Consider the following 18,982-nt stretch of genomic DNA (forward strand, 5'->3'; position numbering starts at 1 on the left):
AGCCAGCACACTCTAAAAAAAACTTAGTGACGTTTCACTTCGTGAACGCGGGTGAGGCGTTCCTGGAAAATTGACTTCTATTTGTCTGTCGGTTGAAAGGCGAGCAAGTGGAGCATAAGGTAATTCTAATGTAAGGTGCAAAGTGAACCATGTTAATAGGTATGTAGGCTGCACTATCAATGTGGTGTAATCTTTCCCGCTCAAGTGTGGGCGAGTGCACGTAGGCCGAACTGGCCGGTGCATCAACGTAAGACTTATGGAGCATAAATTGTCCTTGGACGAGAATGATTATGCGCATGTGCCTGCCCATTGCCGACATTGTCAGTGTAAGCCTCTGCTCAGAGATAATTTTGTTTGCTGATTTACCCACCTGTTTAGTCGTGGAAGCAGTCCACATTGAGGGAAAGGGCACGTGGTGCACTAGCCAGCCTCTGATCGCTCTTTCGCAGCAGGAATTAATTTACCTAGGTAGCTCGATACGGTAACAGATGCCATGTATCCACGTAGCCTGGATGTGCGTTCCTCGCTGAGCCATGTGATCGCCTGTTTCGCTTATATTCCTTCGTGCGTGTGTTTCAGTAAAGTTAGCTGTGAGTCAGCGCTCGTCCTGTGTCCTTTCCCTCCGTCGTCGTTTGGCTCGCGCTGTTACCATTATGAATGGGTACCAACTCGGTCAACTTTACACTTTAATATGCTAAGGAATCGGCCGGCTGTACAGCGCAACACTTGGGGACAGATGGAAACGGAAGCACTGCAGATGGAATAAGTTGGCCAATCAGCACATCTGCTTACTTTTGGTGCCACCGTCTGAAAAAAGGAACGCAAAGAAATTGATAAGAAGCAAGCAGTTCATTCACATACGCACTGATATATTTCTGACCGGACCACTTTTACTGCAATAATATATTAACGCTTGATTTCATCGGCTAAATATCACTTTCTGGCAAACGTGAGGCTTCTGATATCATCCCGCACATGAGAAGCTCCTGGAAGACGATCTCCCGATTGCGTTTCAGTGATGTAAACATAAAAATCCCCACGCAACTTTCATCAACTGAGTGCCAAGGATAGTCAAGTTTCTATATCAACAGACGTAGTTACCAAACACGGGCTCTCCGTAACCACACTTTCACTATAACTGAAAGTGCAGTATATATTCCTCTAGAGAAAGTTTTTTTCTTTGTGTGGATGGCATATCTTTATTGAAATGTCTATTACAAGAAACAAGCCAGATTCTTTACACACCGCGATAAAAGTGAACGACTTTTGCGATTACTCAGCTATCTCAGCAATGCAATGCAAGTAATCAAAATAATAAAATACGCAAATGCAGTAATTCGAGATAATTGATATTTACAAGAGTTCAATAAAGGCCGAGGCTGGTGCTTTCAAATCTTAATTCCTCAAAATTATTCATCGGCACTTTAATATCTTGCTTTATACTTCCTCTCAAGTGAAATGCACACGTCCCAACGTTTCTGCCAAGCCTAGATAACATGACCGAAGCCATTTTTGACACCTACTTAAATATCTCCTCCAATGTGCGAGCGACCCCTGGTTCCATGCCAAAGCCATGCCCCTTTTTGTGAGGTACATGCTGCAGTGTGCCGCATATAGACTGTAAAACGGGCCAGGATGTAATGGCGATGCTTTGACGAACGGTGAAAAAAGGGAAATTGCTTTTAACATGAACAAAACATGGAACCAGGGTAGTTCGCACGTTGGAAGCGATATTCAAGTAGGTGTCAAAAGAAGTCTTCCCTCATGTTATCTAGGCTTTGTAGAAACGATGGGACGTGTGCATTTCACTTAACGGCGGGCATATAGCAAGGGATGAAATTGCTAATGAACAATTTTCACGAATTAAGATGTCACAGCACCAGACTTAGTATTTATTGAACAACCCACGTATAATAAACTGACCCTTGGAGGCATTCCTTGTAAAATTGTGCTCTCCTGACCTCACAGTAGCAAGAAGCAAGAATTTCGCCTTGAAAGAATCAATAAAGTACAGATCTTCTACGTAACAATTTATTAAACCTAATTAACTGTGTGCTTATGCATTAACACAGTAAATTTATCTGTATCAAACATGTGGCTTTCCCAGATGGCGATTTCGCACAACGTTGGCAAGGTCGGTGTTTGACACGATAACCACATACCACATTCACAATTGTTTAAAAGTACTTTCAGAAATGTTATAAAACAATGGTGCTATAATATTATAGCTAATCTGGTACTTAATAGTTATATTAAGTAGTTATGCAGCGTATCCAGAGAGTAATTGTGCTGAATAGATATTTTTGCACGTTTTGGTTTACGCACTTTCTTAAGAACTACTTGTTTATCATTGTAGCCCTGAAAATGAGCAATGTTTGGCCTAGGTTTGCGTGGGCTGCCTATGTCGTGCAATCTACAGAGAGAGACGCATGACAGCTCTAGGTTCGCCCTGCAAAGATCATTCAAAACTATTTCATTTAAATTGGAGTCACACTCACGAGGCCCTTCCTACATTGCAAAAGATAACCAGGATATTTTATTTTATTTACATATAACTTACAGGCCTTCTAGAAGGCATAGTGTAAGGGGGGAAATACGGTAACATTAGTATGGAATCGGAAAAATATAAACATCAGTATAATGAAAGGAGTATGCACACAACATGGAAAATTAATACAGTAGCAAATACAATATGTAGAGCAATAACAATAAACGGTAAACAATAACATAATAGCATAATAACATTCTAAATGTTTTTGCATGTTATACAGTAGTAAGTATTGTAAAAAAAAATTGGGGCCACTGAAAGTCTTTAACTTGTAGAAAAAATGCAGGAAAATTTAAAAAAAAGGCAAGACGTGTTTAGACGGGTTAAACGGTGTATTGATCGGTTAGCAGATTGTGAAATGCACTGTGTTTAGATTGGCAAGCGACGTTATCTGGTAGAGCATTCCATAAACGGACCGCACGGGGCAAAGCTGAAAAATTAAAAACGTGTGTGTTGCCATAAATTCTGGTGTAGCTGAACTGATTGTTCAGCCGTTGTGACGTCGAGGATGCTTTTTCCAGTTAGGCCAACTGTGTGAGCGAATCTATGAAGTAATAATGGAAGGGCAATATCACTATAATTTTTTGAAATGAAGCGGCTCGCGCTATTCTGGATGCTCTCCAGGAGTTCGATGAGGTAATTTTGACGAGGAGACCATATACAAGAGGCGTACTCAATTTGTGGCCGTACAATAGTTATGTAAGCTAGTTTTCGTAGTGGTGAACGCGCACTTCTTAACTTGCGGCGCAGAAATGCCTACTACTATGGCCTTTTTTTCTCACGTCAGTCGTTGACAGACAGACGGTACATACAGCTACTGCTGAAGATGAGACGATTACCCGGGCAGAAGCCGCTTCGGCCTCCGCGTTGGGCGCGCCCAGTTTCGCGCCCTCCTGTCCACTAGGCCTCCACGCAGGATGGCTCAGGTGCACCTGTATCTATTTGTTGTTCTTTTTTCTTTACATTTTATAAAAGCTGTCCCAGGTGTCTCAGAACAATCAGTCGAAAGTTAGACCCCCCTCCCCCCCCCCTTTTCTCGCTTGTTTTCCTACGGGTTTTGTTTTCCTTGTGTGTCTGTTTCCCTTCAGACATTGTTGCATGCGCTAACTCACGAAAACAGCGACATTTCGTTGATATCGAGGCTACGGCCTCATCACTTCTTTCACTCTTTCATCCCTCATCACTGTTTCATCACTTCTTTCGTGGTTGTGGCAACGTTTGCGAGTTTGCCGCAGTTATATTGTTCATCGAAGCAACGTCTTGAAAAAACAAACGTTGTGTGTGTTTGTTAGGTTAGTTGTTCAGATCTTGAGAGCCACGGCTCATACACTTACCACATTTGACGTAGATAACTAATTTCTGGACCAGCAAAGAAAGCCCGCAGAAGATGCACGTCGATAATGCAGGCCAGCCCAAATATTCCTGCATAAGCATTTCCACAACTCAAATAAGCAAATGCGATAACACATTGCTGGGAAAATTGCGCCTGAAGATGCCTTATTCACACTCCCGTGAATTCCATATCCAGCGGCTGCTTGTTGGTTCTGGAAGCACAGGATTTCAAACAAACGAATCCATAAATAGCCTAATGAGTGCTCCAAGCGCGTAATAAAGGTCAACGTTTTAGATCAAGAACCGCATCGTTCTTCCAGAAAATTTTCCGGTAAACTGAAATTACACGCGTTATTTTGTAAGGTGCATTTGAAAGCAGCCGCTTGTGATGAAAGCGTTTGGCCATCTGTGCCCACCGAAATTTTCATTATTGTCTCGGTATTCCCTCGGTGCTGCAGTTAAATTTCGTTCAATTGAAATCGTGCATAAGGCCACTGTCGTTTTAAAAATTGATGTTCTAAAAGAAGTCATGGGACAGTTTAGAGGTTTAGACGGTTTACAGATAAATGCGATAAAAAATGTTTTAACACAACGTCCTACTTCTTTGAGATCTGGTATTCCTGGTTTAAAACCGCGTTATCAGCATTGCAAGGTTTTGTTCGGCAGCTGAATCGATATATTTCATGCCCGTTCGAGGAGCGAAGTGTAACTGGCGGTGGTGCGGAGAACAACCGTCATTTGCACTGCATACATACGCATATCGTTTCCACGTGGCCATCTCCCCACACTTTACACACAAACATTTTTCCCACATTGACATAACTAATAGCAACGCCTTAAAAATGTACGTTTGGGAAACATTGCTCGATAAATGCAACACCTTGAATTTAGTTGAAATGAAGAGCTTGCACAGCAGGCCATTGGCCCTCCACCACACTGGTGTACGATAAAAAATGGTTACATGTACAAATAAACTGGAGAACAAGAATGAATCAGACGCGACATTTTATGGGATAGTGGTTTCTAAATCAATTCTTACATAACCAAAAAAGATCATTGAATGAATGTATTGCTGCAGGGCTTAAATAAGCAAAGAAGATTTCAAACAAAGTTACACCAAATCGAAACATTTACGGCATAAATTGCAATCTGTTAGAGCTTTGACTCAAACAAGAACAACTAGGCTCTGCAATGGTACGATGCAACGCATCGTGTCAATGACATAGAAGGACGGCGGGAAAACAGCGAATTATGGTTTGATTTATCATTCATGCATTTTGCACAAATGGTGCAACAGGAGCTCCCTGGACTGATATAGCAGAGGACGTAGTTCTAATAGCGGAATATGCAAGAGATTTACAAACACTTGCGGATATCGGTGGTAACGCAGCGACAAATCTAGTCTTGAAGTTTAGCAAACAGAAATCGGAGTTTACGAGCTTTAATTAAGGCGAGTAATTACGCGGTGTCAATTCAGCAGAAAGTCATCGCCATAGTCAAACAATATATGTACTTCGGCGTATGCATAAACCAAGGAAAGACTTACTCAAGGACCCACCAATATAATGTGGAAATAAAGTAGAAGCGGAATACAGCACTAATGAAACACAAAGCACTTAGAAGTAGCGATAAGCTCGAGGTGGTGCGTGGAATCTGGAAATTAGTAATGGTGCTAACGCAAACATTCGCAAATGCAATTGCATGTTTAAAGTGGGATATCTTGTCGGAAGTTGAAGTTAACCAAAGATGAGTAGGCGGGCTGGCTTTGGTAGCCCAGGGTGAAAGCACGAATGAGGCAATGCAGGGTGACAAGGGCTGGGTCGCTTTTGAAGGCACAGAAGCACAGAGCAAAATTAGTTTTGAAGAAAGACTACAGAAAACGGATGAAAACAAATGGGCGGCTAAAGTGTAAGAGTATCAGTACTTGAAATACGGTGATGCACAATGGGGGATGAAGAATTTTTGCAGTCAGGTGCAGGTTAATTGAAACTGTAAACAGAGAATTAGGAACCATCAGAAAGAAAGTGCGAGAAAGAAAGAGAGACGCAAAGAATGGAAACAAAATTGACCATGGAGATTTACAAGAATGAGAAGAAAAATAAGGAAAAGTCTGAAATAATTTCAAGGAGAGTGCCTCGCTATTTGACGCCAACTCTGCTTATGAAAACATAATTGAGCTAATAATCGGAAGAAGACGAGGCATGTGTATGCTGCAGGAAAAATTGGGGGACAACTCAGAACATCCTAAAAGAATGCTAAGGAATTCACCCAATGAGAACAGTTGGTAACCTACACCTTCCCGAAGTGCATGGCTTTGAAGTGGACGGAAATATCAACCGGTGAGCAGTCGAGATAAGCAAGAGACGTTTAGAGTATTGGTGAAAGAAAAAAAGCTGGGGAGAGATTGATCCGACCGGATCTCTTACAGTCACAGGTAGAGTTACACAGTAGATATTACAGGAAACAAAAGTGATTAAGGAGATGTATGCTAAATACTAGATAAACAATTATAGCATAATTGATTGCATCCGGCAGGCTGGGTGACTGTCACCGACAAGCTTCAAACGGGATGCCAAAAAATCAATCGCATAAAGGAAAGCTGTTTTAGTGCGATATTTTAGCATCTTTACAAACCCCCCGCGCCCTCTTTTATCACCGCTGTGTAGAGAAAGGAAGTCAGTACTCGATCATGCACATGTCGAGTGCACAGATAGCGCTGTTTGGCGCAATGGGAGGCAGATTGGGCTCGGTCTTAGTTCGGCGTTCGGACAGGCGTTGTGCGGCAGTACGTTTATTGAATAAAATGGTAGTGGTCGCATTTGAGTGAGCTCACCTCGGTATAGTGAATATAAATGCGTATATTAAGCATGTGGGAAAGAGGAGTTAGAGCCTAGAAGTGCGCGATTTGTTTGCATAAAATTTAAGCTTTCTCGAATTTGCTGCACCCGCGTTCAACATGAAATTGCTTGAGAAGGAAGCAGAAGTGGCGGGAAGAAGCTCGGCCTGAAAGACGGAGGGATCCCATGTCGCGTCCACTACTGATCGCGGCAGCCCCGCTCCAAATACAGAGAACACAACGTAGAACAGCCACCAGCTGGATCTTACGTTATGCATGTGCGATTCCAGTAGTGCGAACCAACGTAATGCACTTTATTATCGTTTTGTGGAGGAAGGAAATGATTACTCGATCATGCATGCGCCAAGTGTGGAGAAGGCGCCGTCGTCCCGCCACGGATCTTGCAGTCGGAGCTAAATTTAGCCTGCCCGGTTGTATTCAGAGAGGCATATCTCAGCGGCATGCTTGTCGCTAGGAGCCTTAGAGCAGTTGGAGCAGTAGTGTAATCTCAGCGAGCTAGGTATGGCATGGGAGGTACAATTACTCGAAGTTAAACCGTCGCTCGTCAGGAGGTGTAAGATCAGTAGGTGGCGATACAGAGTACATTGTTTGGATCAAGAGGTTCTTTCACCGATGGTCATCTTGCAAAACGTTGGCAAGGTCAGTGACTGACACGATAAATTATGACTTTAATTAAAAATTTTGTAAAAGTACTTTTAAATACCGTAATAAAAGACTGATGCTCCAATAAAAGCAGCTAAACTGGCACTTGATAGGTATATGATCTATTAGTGCTCAATATAGAAAACGAAATTCCTCCCTAACGCATAGCGTTGCAACTACAACGAAACAGTTGCAAACGGATGGCCAGGGAAACATTGCAGGTGGAATTTTAAGTAAGCTAATCGGTACATCAGCTGCTCAAGGCAGTTGAGAAGAAGCAACCTTATCATACACATCCACACTGTGATATTTCTTACTTGGGCTAAAATTATTTAAATGGTAAAACGACGCTTTAGTTTATCAGAAAGATATCAAGTTGAGAATTTCGTGAGGCTTCAGTTCGAGCCCTCACGTCATAAGCACTTGGTATTCGATCTCTCGATTACATTTCAGTCATATAAACATAAAGATATCAGACAGCTTTTTTCAACTGACGGCCAAGCGGCGTCATTACCAGAGACGTGCTGTCGGGAACCAGCTTTGGTGTTCAACTGAATGCAGATTCATGCATCCCTATGGAGTAAGTTTTTGCGTAGAAGAATTTTTTTTTATTGAACATACTTTTACGAGGGACTGGTCAGATCCTTGAGTGACCACGATCGCCCTTGTCGACTTTTCAAATTCATCAGATAATATTCCAACAACGTAATACATAGCAGGTATTCGAAATAATTTACAAGATGTCTAATGAGGTAGTTCGAGGTATTTGATATTTAAAATGGAATGAAAGTTTGAGGCAGCCTATGAATGGAATGCCTCCGTTGTGAAACTGTTTTCGTGCTGCCGTTATCTCAAAAATTGCAAAAAGCCAGATCTTTCAATTCAAGGGCTTTGATAACATACAGGTCTGCTTGACAGTATATCGAGCGTATGTAAATGTGGCCTTATGCATTAAACAAGAATGCCAACAAAGAAGGGAAACAAAAACATTTAACAGAACAAAATCGCCGAAGGTGATTTCGCGAAACCGTGCCATGATCGGTGATTGACACGATTACAATATTAGACCTTTAATGAATGATTGTGTGTTGTTTAGTGGCGCAAGGGAAAGTCAACGAAGTCAGCAATCGCATGCAATCTTTAGAGCAACGCCCTCGTTCAAGTTGCTTTTGTGTGGGCAATCACTGAATACCGGCCTTCATTCTTCACGTCTCGCCCTCACTCTGCTGGCATGTCGGCCGGTTGTCGCAAGACAATATGCATCATAAGTTCAGTATGATGACGCATATGGAGAACAGTGGGGCAACCCGATGTGAGCAAATAAAAAATTATCAGCGTTCAACACGCGCAGCAGAGTGTTCGGTTTATTTATAGCGCCGTTATCAGCAGCAGTCCTGCGTTACTTATGCAACTTACGACGTTGCGTAATTGCGCGTACTTACCGGGTCGTGGTGCCGGTGTCCTGAGGGTGACAGCCAGAGCGATGGCAAGGACAATGGCGCAAGCTGTCCATGCACCAAGCCGCACAAACCTTGAAAATAAAGACGGAGGAAGAATGATCTACAACCTGCTGACAACCGTAAATATTAGTCGGCTGACTCTTAGAAAAAGCCAGCATAGCCTGAGCATACTGTGTAATACAAACGTCAGATACCTATTGAGTGTGCAGTTTAGAGTATTCTTTGCAACGTGCCGGGAATTTATCAACAGTAAGTATGGAGTGAATGTTTTTGGTTGCAAGTAAGTATTCCTTTTGCAGCGTATTCCAAGAGTTCCCGGATCTATATAGTGTGCACACATCACACTACATACCATATGGCAGCTAACAGTCTTCACAATATACAGCGCTCTTTTTTCTAGGCCGAACGCTTGTTGTAAATAGCCATATTTTAAGCCCTGAAGAGTACAGAAGAAGCAAACATAACTTTCACGAAATAAAATCCGCATGCTACGAATTACCGAAATTTCGTAATGAAATTTTTTACAAGTTTCATTATTGTAAATACTGCAATTACAAGTTGTAGATGGCAATTGCCCGAGGTATGTTGACAAAAAAAGAAATTGTGATGATGGCACCGGTTTAGGGATACGGGCCATCAAGTTTTCATGGGTCCCTCCTCTGCTTGGCGTAAAAATGGATTATCTTGCACTGAAGCACCAAAATTATTCCAACTCATTTTATTTTCTCGCATGAAGAGCACTGAAATGGCGACATCACCAAAATTCCTTGAAGTGGGTGCGCCTTGCTTGTTCTGCAGCCACAACTTGTGGCTTTCAGTATTTCAACGATAATCAGTTGGAACTTTAATTCATGCATTTTCAATATTTATTCCGTTGCTCATAGTGATTTCTGCCATCCCGAACTTCCACTCCTGAATAATCTAGCTTAAGAAATAGAATTGCGCTATCTGCGCAATAAACTCATTTCTACAACAACGATAGTAACAATCAGGTGTTAAGAATGAGGTGTATGCTGTAGAACGTGTTACCATAGTCGCCGAAAGCTAAAAGCACGAAGAGTTCGCTGTGTTAACCAGCGTCATCAAAATTAATGAACCCATGGATATAATTGACGCTGGGCGCTTTTCTCAATGGAAGCAATGCGAGTAAATCGCAAACTTGGTGCTATTGAAGCGAATCCATAGATCTGATTCTTAGCCCGTTGGCGGGGAGCGCTGGGGGGGGGGGGATTAGAATCTAGATAAACTTAGAGCTTCGACTAAGCAAACTGCATGCAGGCAAAGTTTTTTTTTTTTTCAGCACTCGGTGAAATGCGGGAGACTAGGCTCAAGGTATGACGATATGCAACAATTCAAGAGTTGTGGAAACTCGTGTGAAATGCACATTTTGACCAAGCAGGGTGTCTTAGAGGACATTACACGAATTAGTGAATACATATACGTAATACTCGCAGCAGTAGGAACACGCTATGCGGGTCAGTTCGCTGATGTGGCTTAGAATAACAGGTCCGGAGATATATACAACCACCTTATAGAGACTAATAACTTGTAGGTGCTGATACTGCCGAGTAATAATTGGTTCACGTAATCGTAGGTGAAACTACGTATCCTTTGAAACCGCCCGGAAATGTTAAGCCGACCATGGCTACACATTCACACCGGCGGTCACGCCAGTCTCTCGAGGTCGATTTGCCGGAAACGGACACAGTTCATTAGATGCTAGCTGACCGATTCCTTGACTTTGCGGCTGAAGTGATAGGAGTCACAAAGTTACTGCGGCACAGTGTTCTAGAACACGACTGACACCACTTTTGTCAGTCCGTGACTGCGCGAGCCGACGTGAAAGGCAGCAATCAGGATATACTCGTATATCGGTGCGGCGGTGGGCAGTTCGCGTTTGCCGGTGTGAACATCGGTCGCTTTGAGTAGTTCTTTGGTCGCTAGTCGCAGTCGCTTGTGGACCCTATGTCAGTCGCGGGTGTGAATGTCACCTTAGCGTTTGTTCCCGGGTATTGGGAGCTGATTTGCCCGCGCGGCTGTCAATTTCTGCGCAAAGTTTAGACGGTTACCGTGTCAGGCAATGGACACGTTTAGTTTCTTGAAATCACGTTGTCGTGACGCCCTGGTACATACTCACTTGACACTTCTCTCATTTCGCGCGAAGAAAAACAATTGCTCATGAAATTGCGCGCTGAAGATGACTGCATTCACGGGATAATCTTGGGGAAGTAATAGCGTTCAGATACGAGGCAACTTGGTTAAAAAAAAGAAGAAAAAAGACAGCAACAACAGCATATTTTATTTTCTCATGTCATTAGTATACGAAACCTACCTTGGTGGAAAGAGAGGACTGACGATCGAACAAGTCTGATAGCCCCCATGTTGTACAAGATTTTTAAACGCCTGTAGGCTGACGTTATCAGGGACACCCTCTATAACGAGTGCACTTGGCTGTGGTGGGTTAAACGCTGCTCCTCCATAAGGACACAGCAGTACACACTGGCTTATGGCTGTATGATGCACACTTCTGTCGGCTCGCTTGAAATCTTTCAGTGCTCAAAAGCGATGGACGAAGAGCTGCTGCGTGGGCCAGAGCTTAGGAACTGTTCTTCGGGCCAAGTTCATCACTTTTTGCATCAAACTTCCCTTGTTTCAATCTGGCACTTGTATCTTCTCAAGTATCAGTATTTTGTTCACTCTCACCACACGTGCACCCTCTGGCGTCCTATAGGAATAATCGTCCTGCATTTCGCCTTGCGGGCTTTGAGTTTGCGCGCTCTTGCAATGTTTCTGGGCAAAATCTTGAGCAATGTAATCATGCACTCGCTGCAGCATGCTTCATCATCATCATCATCATCATCATATTTTATGTTCACTGCAGGACAAAAGCCTCTCCCTGCGATTTCCAATTACCCGTGTCCTGCGCCAAGCGATTCCAAGTAGCACACGCAAATTTCCCCATTTCGTCGCACCGCATAGTCTTCTGCCGTGCTGCACTGCGCTTTCCTTCTCTTGGTACCAATTATGTCACCCTAATGGTCCAACGGTTATCTAATCTGAGCACAACATGACCTGATATTCTATTATTCTATTATAATTCTACTAGAATATCGTCTATACCCATTTACTCTCTGATCGAAACCGCTATCTTTCGGTCTCCTAAAGTTATGCCGAGCATTCTTCGTTCCATCGCTCTTTGTGCGGCCCTTAACTAGTTATCAAGCTTCTTTGTCAGTCTCCAAGTCTCTGCCCCACATCTCAGCACCGATATGATTGCGAAACAACGAATGGCTCAGGGCTGCCTCTAGCAAAGTTTTGGAGGTCTTTGTGTTGGCCCTGTTAGGTATGGCCGGACGCCAAGGGCCATACCTCGTCCCCCTCACGTTCTCTTCCTGTGGCACCATGGGTGCTACCTCGTCCCCCTTACCTTCTCTTGGCCGGAGCCCACGAGCGCCGGAGTGGTCAGTCACCCGACCTACTCGCCGGATTCGTCGAAAAGAGGATCGACTTCTCCTTCCCGTGCCTGGTATTGCAGGAGGAGGGGCCTTCTCCCTGTGCCTGTCACGTGTCATCGACGAAAGCAAGATCCCGCCCACACGCTTGTAGAGAGCCTATTTAAGGGGCTCCGAAATATACTTCATACCATGTACTTCATACTTGATAATTCATTCTCTTCTTATTTTCTTTCGATTACCTTTGAATAAACAGTGCAAGTTTCGCATTAGCAAAACGTCGTCTCGCCCTTGCTCGGTCGGATGATTTAATTAGGAATCATTCGGACTATGCGTGTGAGACAGCGTTCGAGACCAACGGGCTGTGTGTCGATGCACAGCGTGAGCTGGGCAATGCAGTAGAGGGCAGTTCGCAAGCGTGCGAGTTGCATAGCTCGGGTAAAGCCTGTTGCATTGTGCCACAGTCGGTTGAGCTGTCCGCCAGTCGAGGCAAAGATAGAGTCGATTTAAATGATAATCACTCAGACTGTGACGGCAAGAGACCGATCCGGGCCGATGAGATGTGTAACGGCCAGCACGAGAAGCCAGAAGGCAACAGGAAGGATAATTCAAAGAGAAAGCGCCGCAGAAAGAAGCGCCGTAAGGATCGGAATGCGGGGGCTAAATTAGCGAAGCCAAAGACGGCGACGGGCGCGAAAAGGCACGGCGCGGCGAAAAGAAAGCTGCGATCGTCATGGACAATGTCGACGCATCAAACACGTTCGAGCCACCGGTCAAAAGGGGACCGAGAAGCATGTTCTGCACGGACGCGGAAAAAGGGCACGGGGCAGTTAAATTCCTCGTCATTCCGTCGTTCTTTTCAAAGCTCAGCGTGCAGTACAAGGAAGCGCAAGGTGGCAAGACGAAACCAGGTGGGGAAGTAGCGACGCGGTCAATCGAGGACATGCTGAAAGCGAGGCGCGAGGACGCAAATTGGCAGGGGACTCTAACGTCTTGGGGGAGCTGATAGTGAGTCAGCCCTTTTGTTGTTCCTCCGTAGCCAGAGTAGCTTTCGGTCCGCGATCCCCTCGAGTACGGCTCAAAGTATTAGTCAGTCAAAAACGTTTGAAACGGGAGACCAAGAGAGCTTCCGTAGAAAGGAAGTGTTTTGTTTTATTTTTGAGCATTTGGAAATTTTTGCGATTTGAGACTAGAGTTTCTTTCAATATGTAAGGTATGAGCTCTGTCTTTGGTTAGATCAGCTCGAGATTTCAAAGACGCGGTTTTTTGTAAACATGTATCGCGAGGTGTTCATTAATAAGCAGATGGGCTTTCAATTTTTGTGTGTAATTAACCTGAGTGTCAAGGTTATCGTTGAGAGGCCTATGGTAATGCGTGTGCGTTTTAGTTAACCTTCTTTTTAGGCGTTTTTTATTGTCTAAGGTTAACCGCGTAATTTTTCGGTGGGTGCATGATTTGCACCGAGAAGCCTTTTTAGTTCCTTTAGCGTCTGTCCTGTGTGGACGGAAAGAAGCAGAATTATGACTGGGTTGCTCGTGTGTGTTGAGGACAGCCGTATTCTGACTTCTTTAGTGAGCGTGCGTAGAACGAGTTATTAGCAGACGCGATTGGTTTGGGGCTCTGCGGAGTGCGTAAGTTGCGCAAGTTTAGTTGCTCGTTTAAGCTACGTGTCCTGTAGGGACTAAAAGAAGAAACGTGAGTAGGCGTAATGAAAAGTTTGCCTACAACGCAAGTACGCGTTCTGAATAGTGACCACAAGGCTAGCGCGCTTGTGATTACGTACTTGTGAAGATGGCCAGAGTGTTCAGTGGCACCAATACGTGCGATAAGTACGCCACTGCGATATGTTGGAAACTTGCGGTTCGTGTAGTTGGGCGGTGCAGAAGCTAGCTTGCTATATCGCTACAAGAGGAGTCAGCTTAACGGCAATGCCGACGGTTTAAGTCGTTGCCCCTAGAGTATCGAAAGCCTCATGCTCATCCGGGTTTCCGTGGCTTTTTTTTTATTTGTTTCATGCATTCATATGTTTCCGAAGTGAAGCCGATTGTTAGCTGATTTTAATAACCACGTCCTAACGCTTTCAAGAAATGGCTGATTTTACTGCTAAGGGGAGGACGCGCGTAGGAAATGGGAATGGGGTAGCGGGTTTTTTTTTTTTTTTTTTTTTTTTTTTTGTTAAAAGCCGGGTGTGTCTTGAGGGAGAGTGGCCTTGTGCTCGCTACTTTGTGGTTGTGGGTCCGGCGCTGTTCTGTGGTGATTGCTTGCCCACGCAAGAGACGAAAAATGGCAAGACCTGCTTGCAAAACCAACTTCACCAGACCGGACTAGGGAGAAATGTCACAAGAGCGCCACGAGGACGGATGACCACTCCCCGGAATCTACCTGCTACGAACGAAGGGTTCGTGTCCTCTACGGAGAACCCTGAACCGAAACGCCGATCCCTCGTACAGCGGCTGCTGGCCCCTACACGTCGGGATCTTCTTCCCCCGCCGGAGAGTCTGTTAGGTATGGCCGGACGCCAAGGGCCATACCTCGTCCCCCTCACCTTCTCTTGCTGTGGCACCATGGGTGCTACCTCGTCTCCCTCAGCTTCTCTTGGCCGGAGCCCACGAGCGCCGGAGAGGTCATTCACTCTACCTACTCGCCGGATTCGTCGAAAACAGGATCGACTCCTCCTTCCCGTGCCTGGTATTGCAGGAGGAGGGGCCTCCTGCCTGTGCCTGTCACGTGTCATCGACGAAAGCAAGATGCCGCCCACACAATTGCAGAGAGCCTATTTAAGGGGCTCCGAAATATACGTCATACCATGTACTTCATACTTGATAATTCATTCTCTTCTTATTTTCTTTCAATTACCTTTGAATAAACAGTGCAAGTTTCGCATTAGCAAAACGTCGTCTCGCCCTTGCTCGGTCGCCATGATCTACCGGATGCCTGCAGCCCGCCGACAACGCTACGCTACCCAATAAGTAATCTTCGAGCTTCGAGAGACAGTAAGCTTCGAGAGACAGGTCACTTGCAGTGGGATCGCCTACAAATGCAACAAACTGGTTGCTAACGGAGGGATCGCCCTGAGGTGCAACAGCCCCTGACTGCTTTGAGGGCAAACACGCTGTGGCTAGTTCTGCGTTCCCTGCGCTAATGGCGGCTGTCGGTAAGCGATTGTCCTCTGATACAAACGACCGTTCCAAATCAGTGCCTGGCCGGTCTTCTCGTGTGCTGTCTTCCTCACATCGACTGATACGTCAGCCACGCGACCGGCCAAACCCACAAAACCTTCCTGTGTTCTTAATGACGCAGAAGCCTTGTGATTTGGCAGTATCAACATTTTTCTAGTCTGCAAAAATCTCCCATTTATATACGCATGCGCACAGAAAATGTCCGGGTATGATCTCGTGCATGGACAATACGATAAAGCGTTATTGCCTACATCGACACAAATAGCAAATATGTGTATTGCTTCTAACAATTTTTTTGAGCTAAAGTCTAGCTCAAGCGATATTGCCCGGTGGCGGTTTCTCTCATGGGTTTATCACTGTTTTCGTAATTTTTACATCGTTAAGAACTGAATCTTGCACTAACCCTGCTCTGAAGAAATCCGGTATAAGTACTATATGACGTCAATTCTAAATTTAGACCATACAGGAATACTGTTAGCTCATTCGACACGAGATCGGGCCATAAGTGGCAGCACCGTCGGCGCGTTAGTGTGGACGGTGTTAGGAACAGCCTGACGAGGTGCCGACATGCAATGTTTTCTCAGCCAGGTGCAGCAGCAGGGTTGGGGTTTTCTAGGAACGGGCGGTGCTTCTAGGCGTCGTTCTAGGCGTCGTTCCGCAGCCTCTTGCGGAACGACTAGGCGTCGTTCCGCAGCCTCTTGGGGCCACGATGTCTGCTGCGGTGACCGACTGTGTGAGGAGGACAATGCGCCGAGTCAGCAACTTTTCGTCGCCGGAATGCTGAGACGAGGTCGGCGAACCAGGCTTTGTTAGTGAACTCGCCACCACCGACCCGGTCTGTCGAGAGCGGGGGAATTCCCGAGGGAATGTATTTCACGGCCCCGTCCCACTCGCCTATCAAGACGCAAGGCACAGTTTTACGAAGAGCGTCTCACCTCGGTGGGGGCAGTGAAACCTATGCGGAAGAGTGCGTGTGAGCTTATGGTTACGCTTTATGATTTAGCCTATGGTCGTGCTTACGGTTTAACTTATGGATATGCTTTGGTTAGCTTATGGTTATGCTATGTCTGTGTCCTGTGTAGTTATGCGAATTGCTTATCAATGATATATACCATATGTTATGCAGGATCATTGTTGGGCACTGGCGATTTCTGTACAGCCATAAACACAGCTCTCTGTATCGGTAGTGTCACTGTCTTCTACGTTGAATACGCACGCCTATTCTCTGGCAAGCGGTTATATAGTCGGCTTCCTCGATAAACACGCGCTTGCGGCGAACGTCAAATGATGACGCATAGCGCGCGGCAGTGGCCACGTGCGCAGACTCTGATCATGCTTACGCAGCCAATTCTGAATCCGAACACGCTTACAGAGCGAATTGCGACATACGCCGGCTCGCGCTAAGTGCGGTGTTGACTTCCATATTAGCAGCACATTCACCGCAGCTGAAAAACAATACTCAAACAATTAGTTTTTTTTATTAGTAAATGCTCTTACCAGTGGCAGGGCCGTCCTTGCTCTTTGCTTAGGCTGCACGGACAAGAAAGAAGACACGAAAAATTATGATGGTACAGCGAAAATATAAACACTTTTCTCGTGCGTGTACAATTTCGTCATTGCCGTAAAACACTCAAGTCACCGCTAAATATCTCAATCTAAGTCCGTAGTCTGTTTCGCGCTGTTTCTTTTGAAAAATGTCAAGGCCACGCGATTGAGGTCGTCAGTCTTGAAGGGGCTCCACTTCTTTCGGGAAGAGCAAGCTGAGGCTGTCGAATATTAAGGAATCATTTCTTATGGCTTGTATCTACTGCAGCATATCTGCACACAAGGCACCATACAAGAGAAACATGTCGCTACAACTACAGTGAATGCTCAGCCACTGTAACTGCAAATTATTTACAATTTTTTCACTGTCAACATTTTGCATGTGTAGGGCCCAGTTTTACAAAAATGAACAAGCGGGTTTGCCCATCACAGTGTAAGTACATATATACCTTCACTGAAATGGCCTGCAATATGGGACTGCCAAGCGAACATTTGGGCTCCACTGCAATTCTATGACGAAAAATTTGCTACATGTAAAAATAAAGTTGAGAAGATTCAGGCGCTATACGTTCTTTCATTTGTTTCAAAACCTAATGTTGGCTAAGCCGATGAGTGCAGTGAATAGATATATTGTTCTAGTGTTTATTTATTAAACAATGTTTAATATGGGGAGCGCGAAACAGATGACACACCGAATCAAGACCCCAAAGTACGGAACCTGCTTCTTACCTGCCGGCTCATCGAGATTCTGAAAAAGGAATACGAGGCAGTTTAGCGACGTAGTTTGGTATTGGAACATACGGATTTCAAAACGTGTGGGTACCTGCGCCATCGTAACCGACATTTCGGAAGTGTCGGATACGATGGCACATATTCTTATGTGAACGACTTACGAAGTCACAGGCATAACTTGGTGCCTGTGAGATTCATTGGGGGATTCAGGGGGGGGGGCGTTGCAACGGCAGTGGCGGTCACTCCCCCCCCCCCCCCGCTAAACCAGTGTAGTACCACCAGCCCTCTCTCTCCCCCCAGTCCGTGCCATACGCGTCCTTCGTCAACTTGTCTGTTCGAGAGCCGCCCTATTCCCCAACCCCGTGCTACTGCGAATCCAGTGGAACTTCTCTTCCCGATGTTACGATCCAACGCTTATTACGCGTTCCTAGTTCGAGCCAAGAAGCAGCGCGAAACAAATTCACTTGAGATGCCGCGTTGAGCATACGGTCTATGGGCGCCAGCAATATTTTAATCTGAACAAAACGCGTGCTCTAAAAATTGCAGATGGCATTCTCCATTTGATGTGAATGGAATATTCAAGAAACAGTGGTGCCCGGAATTCATAAAGCACGGAAGGATGCACAGCTTGTTCACTGCACGAAGCTCGCGCCTCAACCATTACCTGGCAGAAGAACAACTTTCTTGAGTGTCTTCATGCACCGCCTATAACATATATAAGAGCATAAACACTTTGAAAAAGCAAATGTGTGTTTAAAAAGTAAATATAAACAAGCTTAGATGTAACAACAAAAACAAAAACACTTCCGAATGGCGAGAAGTGGTCACAACGTGCGGTAAGGGGCGAATGATGAAGCCTGCAAGCTATGCGATGAATACCTCTGCTGGCGGAGACTGCATATTTTTGAGAAGATTGATTTTCAGCAAGTAAGTAAATAAATTCAAATTCAAATAATGCGGCGTCCGCGGCCGGGTTCAACACCGTGAAACCACTGTCAAAAAAACAACACATCAGCCACTCAACTTGCACAGTGAATTTCTAAGCTTTTCATATGACGGTATCAACTATCTCACCAGGCATCAAAAGACACGGAACCGAAGCTCTGGTTCTTTTACTACGCCCCTGCATATAGTCCGCCAATTTGAGCATCTCTCGACCACGTAGCGTAAAACGAAATATAATAATAATTACTTTTTTAATCAATAAATATTTTTAATAAGGTATTTTATAACTT

General features: G+C 44.9%; 1 protein-coding gene across 1 annotated transcript in view; it reads right to left on the bottom strand.

Annotated features, from left to right (window-relative positions):
- Positions 1 to 673: 673 nt before the first annotated feature.
- The window catches only part of LOC126527880 (uncharacterized), a 156,457-nt gene continuing 138,148 nt past the window's right edge, over positions 674 to 18,982 (bottom strand). The window contains exons 14-18 of the mRNA XM_072284575.1: positions 17,745 to 17,763; positions 16,968 to 17,000; positions 8,822 to 8,910; positions 3,883 to 3,970; positions 674 to 807 (exon numbers count right to left, since the gene is read on the bottom strand). The gene's annotated coding sequence lies outside the window, so the exon portion shown is untranslated. The remainder of the gene's footprint in view (positions 808 to 3,882; positions 3,971 to 8,821; positions 8,911 to 16,967; positions 17,001 to 17,744; positions 17,764 to 18,982) is intronic.

This window comes from Dermacentor andersoni, chromosome 9 (genome assembly GCF_023375885.2).
Source record: "Dermacentor andersoni chromosome 9, qqDerAnde1_hic_scaffold, whole genome shotgun sequence".
NCBI classification, from domain to species: domain Eukaryota; kingdom Metazoa; phylum Arthropoda; class Arachnida; order Ixodida; family Ixodidae; genus Dermacentor; species Dermacentor andersoni.